Below are 12456 nucleotides of genomic sequence, written 5' to 3' on the forward strand. Positions count from 1 at the left end.
GAGTCCACCGTATTGCAAAGTTGCAATAAAAAGCAATATCCTCCAGTCGCCTCCCGCGTCTTTCGTCACAGTGACAAAACAGGTATATCAAGACAACACAAAAATGACATAAAGCAACTAAATATATACACACACAAGTAAACGAAATCATGATACAAGTATATACCCGTATCTGATCTCATTCTATCTTCAGACTGTCCACTCTTCGTCAGCATTGAAAGCACGTTACTGCTAACCGAAAAGCTCAGTTTTCTTTTCATATGTGCATGTAGTTCAGAATATATTAAAGAATAGCAATACCATAAAAACTGTCAGCATTAGAAATAATCAGTCACTACAATTGGACTGGATTTGAAGTAGTATAGTGTCAATCTCGAAATAGGCAAGAATCTACGTAGTGCAATACTAAAAAATATGCTATAATTATATTGATGTATCAAAGTTTAGTAACGGTGAACAAGTTTAGTGAATGTTTTTAGAAGTTTGTGATATCTATTCCCCAGCTACAACATATTTGTTGCGTTCACCATCTTGGAAAGGGAAATTAACACCGGGAACTCGTCTCTATTGTCATAAACATGTTGTATAAAGACTGCCATTTTCTAGTGTTAAAGGTACATGAAGCAGACCTTTTAGCTAATCATATCAAAAAGATTGTTGTTGTTTGTTGGGGTTTAACGTCCGAGCAGCAATATTTCACCTATATTCAGACGATGAACATGAAATTGGTGATAAAATGAACATGAAATGATGATGAAATGAAAAAGGGATGGGACACAAGGACAATGGGGTCGACAACTTTTGATTGCCACTGGAAATAGGGAGAGGTGGGTAGTGTCGGGCAATTTAGCCTCCTGTGGCGGAGCCCTATGGTTCCTACTCCGGGAGAATACCACAGTAGGGTTCTTTAACGTGCGAGGAACGTGGCATCTTTCCAAACACGGTGCACCACTATGGTTTGCGGTCAGGTTTTTCGTATTATAGCCTGACAACCCCAGCTGTTACACGCCAGGGGTACCCCATTCCACCACCTGGGGCACACATCCCAGTTGCTCTGTGGGCAGAGCGCCCTAGCCCCCGGCTAGGGTTCAGAGCACTATTTAGTCGCCTTTTACGACAAGCTTAGCGCTGCTGCAGGCCTATTCTTTTAACACCCGGACCTGCACGGGGCAACATGGGGTACAGGAAAATCCTTGCTTTGTATATTAATACAAATTTGTTTTAGTTTAACACAACTTCCATTTACACCAAAATACCGCCATGAGGTTTTCAAACCACATATAAACATGACAAAGTTCATCGATGAAACTAATTAACATGCTAAGGTTTTTGGCGTTTAGATGAATAACAACATTTGAAAATCAATGTATTTTGTGCATATATTTTAGAAATATAATTGTTCCTTCACCAAGTACTTCACCAATCTTTAATTTGAAATACATAGCCATAATTTGCAATCTGATTAAAATCAGCTGTTAAGATACGCTACAGTGCCTTGCCATAATTTGTTAGATATGTCACAGCGTTTTCAAGTTTTAAACTTGATGTTTTACAAACAATTGAGCATTTTTGTTGAGGTCCCGTTCTTCTGTTTTTTACCACTGCGTCATCCTTTGGCTTCAAAAGCCACGTATGAGACAATCCTAAATCTATAATTTTGCTGATAACAAAGGCATCTTCCCTTTTCAAGTATGCTTCCCTATTTAAACCATCAATAACACATACTGTATTTTTGGGGTTGTTAATTTCCCTCTAATTTATACCCCGCACCTACGGCCAGCTGTTTCAGTCCCCAATGCATCCCAACGCACCATATATATTTTACGACGAGTAACTTTATCATAAAAGTAATAATTTTGGAGATTGTTGGTAATAATATACAGAGATAAAATTCATAAACAAAACAAAAAATATGATACAGTATAATAACAGTAAATAATGTGTGATACTCAATATTTTTCAGTAAAATCTCAATATTAAATGCTATTGCACATCGATATATCTCGAAAGATGATGTTTTTGTTACGGACCGATGTCAATTAATCAATCAATCTTTTATTGCCATATAAACTGCATGTTAGTTTGTGATAAATATAAAAAAAATACTAGTATTTTAAATATAATGAATATACAGTTTTATGTATATTATCTATAATTACATATGATTATTGTGTTTTACTCTACTGTTGGGTTGTTGCCTCGTTAAGATATTCCCATTGCCATATCATCTTTTCAAATTTAAAACGTAAATTTAATGTAATGCCAATGACATAAAAGAAGAGGTGGACAGGGGGTCCCGTATCCCTGCCACCATATTATCATCTCCCCTTTACCCCCGATACACACCACTATACCATCGCCCCCCCCCCCCCCAAAAAAAAAAAAAAAAAAAAACAACAAAAAACAAAAAAAAACAAAAAAAAACATCTGTCCCCTTTCCATCCACCCCACTCCCCGTCCCATGCATTGCCGTTCCCCAACACTTCTACCCCCGCTCCCCATTTCTTTCACCACCAATCTGCCCGTGACGTCCCCTAAACCCCCGAACCCCCTGCCCGCCCTTTTATATAAGGGGATGAACAAGGGTAAGGTATTTATCGCCTCAGCAACTTAACTTTCCCAATGTCATCGAAATTTTTGAGGATTTGAGGGTTTTGAGGATTCTAATGTAATTAGCACATTATGATGTAATCACACGTAATATTGCATAGGCGTTAACTCAATTACCATTGTCAACTCATTAACAACTGGAAATATTACCAACTTCCAACTTGACAAAAATGAGGAGTCGTAATTCGATCGCAATTAAGCAGTAAACTCAATTAGCGTTGCGACACCTCAAATATCGATCCGCAGCCTTCTTTTTTGGGAGATGCATTCCTCTTTCCCGGATAAATCGTTTGCAATTCAGCAGAAGTCATATCCTGAAATAAAACACCGTGTCATAGCCAAAAACTACGAATAAAAATAGAAAACACAACGTGGGTTTTTTTTTTTAAAATAAAAACAAAGTAGGCATGTAAATACACGTTACCAAATGAATCACGACCACCTGCTTGTCATTTCACACCTGTGAATAAGTTTCTCGGGTCATTCGAGTTATATTTTTACACCAAATTACCAATGAAAATACCTGTATTTTTTTTTTTACAAGATCCGTTATGACGTAGGTGTAGCATTGTCAGAGAGTGGCACCTCAAATTGATGCGATGTATTGAAAAAAGAGGGGGGTTGTTTTTAAACATAGATATTTTTTTTTATTAAAAAGGAGCATATTATTCAATGGTTAAATTACATTACCATAAGTCAGTATGCAAGGAGAAAGGTTAAACGATTTGCTATCTTCCATTTATTACAGCTCCGTGCAGGTCCGGGTGTTAAAAGAATAGGCCTGCAGCAACGCTAGGCTTGTCGTAAAAGGCGACTGAATGGTGCTCAGAAACCTCGCCGGGGGTAGGCGCTCTACCCACGGAGCAACTGGGATGTGTGCCCCAGGTGGTGGAATGGGGTACCCCTGGCATGTTACATTCTGGGGTTGTCAGGCTATAATACGCAAAACCTGACCGCAAACCATAGTGGTGCACCGTGTTGGGAAAGATACCACGTTTCTCGCACGTTAAAGAACCCTGCTGTGGTATTCGATAGGAGTAGGAACCTTCGCGCCACAGGAGGCTAAACTGACCGACCTTACCCATCCCCCCTTTTTCTAGTGGCAAGCAAAGTTTTTCGACCCTATTGTCCTTGTGTCCCATCCTTTTTTTCGTTCCGTCGTCATTTCATGTTCATCGTCTGAATATAGCTGAAATATTGCTGCTCGGACGTTAAACCCCAACAAACAAACAAACAAACAAATCATTTTATTACAGCGTTGAAAGTCCTTGCGCGTTTTCTTCAGCCACTAAATTGTAAGTTGTGAATGCTAATTGGAAAAAAGTTGGATATCACAAAATTCGATGATGGTTAAGTGCACAAGATAATTATTCTTTGCAAAAAACACAGCGTCGTTCCTTCAAAAGACTACGCGTGTATACGACGGGCATTGGAAAATTATGGGATGCCGCTTTAATGGAAGTTGGTAATATTTCCAGTTCAAATTCGGGGTACAAGTTTATACTTGTATGTGTTGACGTTTTCAGTCGATACCTTTGGATGGAAGCTGCAAAATCAAAATCGGCAGTAGAAAAGGCTTTCCGAAAAATCCTTCAAAGGGCACAAACACCTCCGAAAAAGTTCGCATGGATAAAGACCGGTGTTTCCTGTTGAAATTGCTGCAGCGATCGTTTCGGGAATACAGTTTGTTTGTTTGTTGGGGTTTAACGTCCGAGCAGCAATATTTCAGCTATATTCAGACAATGAACATGAAATGAAAAAAAAAGATGGGTCACAAGGATAATAGGGTCGACAAATTTTGATTGCCACTGAAAAAAAGGAGGATGGGTAAGGTCGGGCAATTTAGCCTCCTGTGGCGGAGCGCAAAGGTTCCTACTCCTATCGAATACCACAGCAGGGTTCTTTAACGTGCGAGGAACGTGGCATCTTTCCCAACACGGTGCACCACTATGGTTTGCGGTCAGGTTTTCCGTATTATAGCCTGACAACCCCAGCATGTAACACGCCAGGGGTACCCCATTCCACCACCTGGGGCACACATCCCAGTTGCTCTGTGGGCAGAGCGCCTAGCCCCCGGCTAGGTTTCTGAGCACTATTTAGTCGCCTTTTACGACAAGCTTAGCGCTGCTGCATGCCTATTCTTTTAACACCCGGACCTGCACGGGGCTCGGGAATACAGTGTACGCCACTTTGTCACGCAGAATGAGAAGAAAGCAAATTACGCCCAACGCGTAATTCAAACCATTCGAAATAAACTTTTCCGATACTTCAGCAGGAAAAGAACGCATCGATATCTGGACAACTTCCATGAAATCGGCAATGGTAATTGAGTTAACGCCTATGCAATATTACGTGTGATGACATCATAATGTGCTAATTACATTAAAATCCTCAAAACCCTCAAATCCTAAAAAAAATTGAGGGGTTTGCGCTCTCATTTTACACTACTTTTGACCTCGGAAATGTCACCTGATATCCGTTCGTAAACAAAGGAAAAGCAGACGACAGCGCCGAATGTATAAAAAAGAGATTTACACGAAATCTGAATTAGTTCGTTATCATGTGTTTAATTTAAGAAAAATATCTACGAAAATGTTTGTCCGATTTTCCCCAAGTTTAACCTACACATAATCGGCTGCACAACAACAGTGAAGGCGGCATAGACGAAGTGATAGTTGGCATTGAAAAATACGAGATGTAAACAATTCAACAGGAATATAGTTATTTAGGAAATACTACGACGGAGGAAGAAGGAAATTACAACAAGGTGTTTTCAAGGGTTCAGTCAGACTCAGTTATAAGTTTCTTTCCCCGAGCTGAAAATTACTCTCTGTAAACAACTGAAACTTGACCGGTAAAATCAATGTGCTTGTAGGTTAAAAACCACTAATTCCACTTCCCATAGGCTTCTATGCTAATTTTACAATATTCAATGGCTTCTCTGGACTTTACCTTAAATTTAACCTGCAGAGGACTATATATCAGCATGATTCTACATATGTCAGCTCACAATCCTCAGAATGGCATGTGGGGTTAGCAGACTTGCAGTGCAGTACTGGTCATCGGAAGTGAAGTGTCTATAAATAGCATGGGAAATCCCAGTGTTTTCACAAGATAGGGGTATATTTAGAAATCATTATGGAGATCAGGCTTCACATCACAAGAAGCAAAATGCACCTATAAAATGTACAGAAATGTTTTTCCTTTTACGAAACTGTTTAAATTTTTTAAATGAGATGAAAACTTTTTTCACAGCACTATGAGGAACAGGGGTAATTTCTGCATAGGACTATTTTTGCGTACGTTCCAAATGCTCATTGGTTGAATTGGTGGTCTGTAACCTAAAGAGTCACTTTCTGTCTTAGAAAAAATAAATAACTATACAGGTATCTTCCTATACACATACTGAATGCATTTGCAAAGTTTCAGTGAAATGTGACAAGCACATTTTTAAATATTTGATTTTTATATATAGGGTAACCAAGTTGCGCGAGCAAAAAAGTGACAGTATTCTACCATACTTAAATGCATTAAATATTTGCAAAGAACTTTTTCTGACTTTTCAAATAAAAAAAATCAATCACAACTTGTTTTTTAACAATATCAATAAAGAGATAGCCTTTAAAAGTAGTCATTTTCTGGAAAATTGGTCTATTTTTAAAAAATTATGTCTGACATGCCTCCCCCTTTTTCTTGATTACATGTCAAAAACCCTAAATCTTTAAATTTTCACAAAAGGTGATATCTTTGGCTTTAAATTTGTAAATACAGTGTTTTCACAATAAAACATGACAAGTAAAGGGCACCTAAAGCAAAAAAAGTACTCAAAAATGGATTTTCCATCTTGCCATAGGGAAATGCTTATATGTCCTTAACCGCAGTAATGAAAGTGAGTTTTTCCTCATTTCTAATCAAATTTTTGCTCAAATTTACACAAAACTTGATTTCAAGTGCTGATTACCACCATATTTAGGTAAATATAGCCCTCAAAGTTAAATATTTGATATTTTTACTAAATTTTCTACACTTTTCACAAGATAGGACATAAAATTCAGCCAAAAAGACCAATTTTCCATAATTTGGACCTATAACTTAAAAAAATGCATATTTTGAAGGATTTTTGTAGTGTATTCCTCTCATAGCAAAGTTTACAAGATCTTCAAGTAGTTTAAGGCTATTCCAAGAAACTATTCATTTTGCTATGGCCTCGGCTTAAGGCTAGAAACCACTAATTCCACTTCCCATAGGCTTCTATGCTAATTTTACAATATTCAATGGCTTCTCTGGACTTTACCTTAACTTTAACCAGCAGAGGACTATATATCAGCATGATTCTACATATGTCAGCTCACAATCCTCAGAATGGCATGTGGGGTTAGCAGACTTGCAGTGCAGTACTGGTCATCGGAAGTGAAGTGTCTATAAATAGCATGGGAAATCCCAGTGTTTTCACAAGATAGGGGTATATTTAGAAATCATTATGGAGATCAGGCTTCACATCACAAGAAGCAAAATGCACCTATAAAATGTACAGAAATGTTTTTCCTTTTAAGAAACTGTTTAAATTTTTTAAATGAGATGAAAACTTTTTTCACAGCACTATGAGGAACAGGGGTAATTTCTGCATAGGACTATTTTTGCGTACATTCCAAATGCTCATTGGTTGAATTGGTGGTCTGTAACCTAAAGAGTCACTTTCTGTCTTAGAAAAAATAAATAACTATACAGGTATCTTCCTATACACATACTGAATGCATTTGCAAAGTTTCAGTGAAATGTGACAAGCACATTTTTAAATATTTGATTTTTAAATATAGGGTAACCAAGTTGCGCGAGCAAAAGAGTGACAGTATTCTACCATACTTAAATGCATTAAATATTTGCAAAGAACTTTTTCTGACTTTTCAAATAAAAAAAATCAATCACAACTTGTTTTTTAACAATATTAATAAAGAGATAGCCTTTAAAAGTAGTCATTTTCTGGAAAATTGGTCTATTTTTAAAAAATTATGTCTGACTTGCCTCCCCCTTTTTCTTGATTACATGTCAAAAACCCTAAATCTTTAAATTTTCACAAAAGGTGATATCTTTGGCTTTAAATTTGTAAATACAGTGTTTTCACAATAAAACATGACAAGTAAAGGGCACCTAAAGCAAAAAAAGTACTCAAAAATGGATTTTCCATCTTGCCATAGGGAAATGCTTATATGTCCTTAACCGCAGTAATGAAAGTGAGTTTTTCCTCATTTCTAATCAAATTTTTGCTCAAATTTACACAAAACTTGATTTCAAGTGCTGATTACCACCATATTTAGGTAAATATAGCCCTCAAAGTTAAATATTTGATATTTTTACTAAATTTTCTACACTTTTCACAAGATAGGACATAAAATTCAGCCAAAAAGACCAATTTTCCATAATTTGGACCTATAACTTAAAAAAATGCATATTTTGAAGGATTTTTGTAGTGTATTCCTCTCATAGCAAAGTTTACAAGATCTTCAAGTAGTTTAAGGCTATTCCAAGAAACTTTTCATATTGCTATGGCCTCAGCTTAAAGAGTCACTTTCTGTCTTAGAAAAAATAAATAACTATACAGGTATCTTCCTATACACATACTGAATGCATTTGCAAAGTTTCAGTGAAATGTGACGAGCACATTTTTAAATATTTGATTTTTAAATATAGGGTAACCAAGTTGCGCGAGCAAAAGAGTGACAGTATTCTACCATACTTAAATGCATTAAATATTTGCAAAGAACTTTTTCTGACTTTTCAAATAAAAAAAATCAATCACAACTTGTTTTTTAACAATATTAATAAAGAGATAGCCTTTAAAAGTAGTCATTTTCTGGAAAATTGGTCTATTTTTAAAAATTTATGTCTGACATGCCTCCCCCTTTTTCTTGATTACATGTCAAAAACCCTAAATCTTTAAATTTTCACAAAAGGTGATATCTTTGGCTTTAAATTTGTAAATACAGTGTTTTCACAATAAAACATGACAAGTAAAGGGCACCCAAAGCAAAAAAAGTACTCAAAAATGGATTTTCCATCTTGCCATAGGGAAATGCTTATATGTCCTTAACCGCAGTAATGAAAGTGAGTTTTTCCTCATTTCTAATCAAATTTTTGCTCAAATTTACACAAAACTTGATTTCAAGTGCTGATTACCACCATATTTAGGTAAATATAGCCCTCAAAGTTAAATATTTGATATTTTTACTAAATTTTCTACACTTTTCACAAGATAGGACATAAAATTCAGCCAAAAAGACCAATTTTCCATAATTTGGACCTATAACTTAAAAAAATGCATATTTTGAAGGATTTTTGTAGTGTATTCCTCTCATAGCAAAGTTTACAAGATCTTCAAGTAGTTTAAGGCTATTCCAAGAAACTATTCATTTTGCTATGGCCTCGGCTTAAGGCTAGAAACCACTAATTCCACTTCCCATAGGCTTCTATGCTAATTTTACAATATTCAATGGCTTCTCTGGACTTTACCTTAAATTTAACCTGCAGAGGACTATATATCAGCATGATTCTACATATGTCAGCTCACAATCCTCAGAATGGCATGTGGGGTTAGCAGACTTGCAGTGCAGTACTGGTCATCGGAAGTGAAGTGTCTATAAATAGCATGGGAAATCCCAGTGTTTTCACAAGATAGGGGTATATTTAGAAATCATTATGGAGATCAGGCTTCACATCACAAGAAGCAAAATGCACCTATAAAATGTACAGAAATGTTTTTCCTTTTAAGAAACTGTTTAAATTTTTTAAATGAGATGAAAACTTTTTTCACAGCACTATGAGGAACAGGGGTAATTTCTGCATAGGACTATTTTTGCGTACGTTCCAAATGCTCATTGGTTGAATTGGTGGTCTGTAACCTAAAGAGTCACTTTCTGTCTTAGAAAAAATAAATAACTATACAGGTATCTTCCTATACACATACTGAATGCATTTGCAAAGTTTCAGTGAAATGTGACAAGCACATTTTTAAATATTTGATTTTTAAATATAGGGTAACCAAGTTGCGCGAGCAAAAGAGTGACAGTATTCTACCATACTTAAATGCATTAAATATTTGCAAAGAACTTTTTCTGACTTTTCAAATAAAAAAAATCAATCACAACTTGTTTTTTAACAATATTAATAAAGAGATAGCCTTTAAAAGTAGTCATTTTCTGGAAAATTGGTCTATTTTTAAAAATTTATGTCTGACATGCCTCCCCCTTTTTCTTGATTACATGTCAAAAACCCTAAATCTTTACATTTTCACAAAAGGTGATATCTTTGGCTTTAAATTTGTAAATACAGTGTTTTCACAATAAAACATGACAAGTAAAGGGCACCTAAAGCAAAAAAAGTACTCAAAAATGGATTTTCCATCTTGCCATAGGGAAATGCTTATATGTCCTTAACCGCAGTAATGAAAGTGAGTTTTTCCTCATTTCTAATCAAATTTTTGCTCAAATTTACACAAAACTTGATTTCAAGTGCTGATTACCACCATATTTAGGTAAATATAGCCCTCAAAGTTAAATATTTGATATTTTTACTAAATTTTCTACACTTTTCACAAGATAGGACATAAAATTCAGCCAAAAAGACCAATTTTCCATAATTTGGACCTATAACTTAAAAAAATGCATATTTTGAAGGATTTTTGTAGTGTATTCCTCTCATAGCAAAGTTTACAAGATCTTCAAGTAGTTTAAAGCTATTCCAAGAAACTTTTCATTTTGCTATGGCCTCAGCTAAAGAGTCACTTTCTGTCTTAGAAAAAATAAATAACTATACAGGTATCTTCCTATACACATACTGAATGCATTTGCAAAGTTTCAGTGAAATGTGACAAGCACATTTTTAAATATTTGATTTTTAAATATAGGGTAACCAAGTTGCGCGAGCAAAAGAGTGACAGTATTCTACCATACTTAAATGCATTAAATATTTGCAAAGAACTTTTTCTGACTTTTCAAATAAAAAAAATCAATCACAACTTGTTTTTTAACAATATTAATAAAGAGATAGCCTTTAAAAGTAGTCATTTTCTGGAAAATTGGTCTATTTTTAAAAATTTATGTCTGACATGCCTCCCCCTTTTTCTTGATTACATGTCAAAAACCCTAAATCTTTACATTTTCACAAAAGGTGATATCTTTGGCTTTAAATTTGTAAATACAGTGTTTTCACAATAAAACATGACAAGTAAAGGGCACCTAAAGCAAAAAAAGTACTCAAAAATGGATTTTCCATCTTGCCATAGGGAAATGCTTATATGTCCTTAACCGCAGTAATGAAAGTGAGTTTTTCCTCATTTCTAATCAAATTTTTGCTCAAATTTACACAAAACTTGATTTCAAGTGCTGATTACCACCATATTTAGGTAAATATAGCCCTCAAAGTTAAATATTTGATATTTTTACTAAATTTTCTACACTTTTCACAAGATAGGACATAAAATTCAGCCAAAAAGACCAATTTTCCATAATTTGGACCTATAACTTAAAAAAATGCATATTTTGAAGGATTTTTGTAGTGTATTCCTCTCATAGCAAAGTTTACAAGATCTTCAAGTAGTTTAAAGCTATTCCAAGAAACTTTTCATTTTGCTATGGCCTCAGCTTAAGGCAAGAAACCACTAATTCCACTTCCCATAGGCTTCTATGCTAATTTTACAATATTCAATGGCTTCTCTGGACTTTACCTTAACTTTAACCTGCAGAGGACTATATATCAGCATGATTCTACATATGTCAGCTCACAATCCTCAGAATGGCATGTGGGGTTAGCAGACTTGCAGTGCAGTACTGGTCATCGGAAGTGAAGTGTCTATAAATAGCATGGGAAATCCCAGTGTTTTCACAAGATAGGGGTATATTTAGAAATCATTATGGAGATCAGGCTTCACATCACAAGAAGCAAAATGCACCTATAAAATGTACAGAAATGTTTTTCCTTTTACGAAACTGTTTAAATTTTTTAAATGAGATGAAAACTTTTTTCACAGCACTATGAGGAACAGGGGTAATTTCTGCATAGGACTATTTTTGCGTACGTTCCAAATGCTCATTGGTTGAATTGGTGGTCTGTAACCTAAAGAGTCACTTTCTGTCTTAGAAAAAATAAATAACTATACAGGTATCTTCCTATACACATACTGAATGCATTTGCAAAGTTTCAGTGAAATGTGACAAGCACATTTTTAAATATTTGATTTTTATATATAGGGTAACCAAGTTGCGCGAGCAAAAAAGTGACAGTATTCTACCATACTTAAATGCATTAAATATTTGCAAAGAACTTTTTCTGACTTTTCAAATAAAAAAAATCAATCACAACTTGTTTTTTAACAATATCAATAAAGAGATAGCCTTTAAAAGTAGTCATTTTCTGGAAAATTGGTCTATTTTTAAAAAATTATGTCTGACATGCCTCCCCCTTTTTCTTGATTACATGTCAAAAACCCTAAATCTTTAAATTTTCACAAAAGGTGATATCTTTGGCTTTAAATTTGTAAATACAGTGTTTTCACAATAAAACATGACAAGTAAAGGGCACCTAAAGCAAAAAAAGTACTCAAAAATGGATTTTCCATCTTGCCATAGGGAAATGCTTATATGTCCTTAACCGCAGTAATGAAAGTGAGTTTTTCCTCATTTCTAATCAAATTTTTGCTCAAATTTACACAAAACTTGATTTCAAGTGCTGATTACCACCATATTTAGGTAAATATAGCCCTCAAAGTTAAATATTTGATATTTTTACTAAATTTTCTACACTTTTCACAAGATAGGACATAAAATTCAGCCAAAAAGACCAATTTTCCATAAT

The sequence above is a fragment of the Perna viridis genome, chromosome 14 (assembly GCF_037379345.1).
Source record: "Perna viridis isolate PV_CMFRI_1.1 ecotype Kerala chromosome 14, ASM3737934v1, whole genome shotgun sequence".
Classification (NCBI taxonomy): domain Eukaryota; kingdom Metazoa; phylum Mollusca; class Bivalvia; order Mytilida; family Mytilidae; genus Perna; species Perna viridis.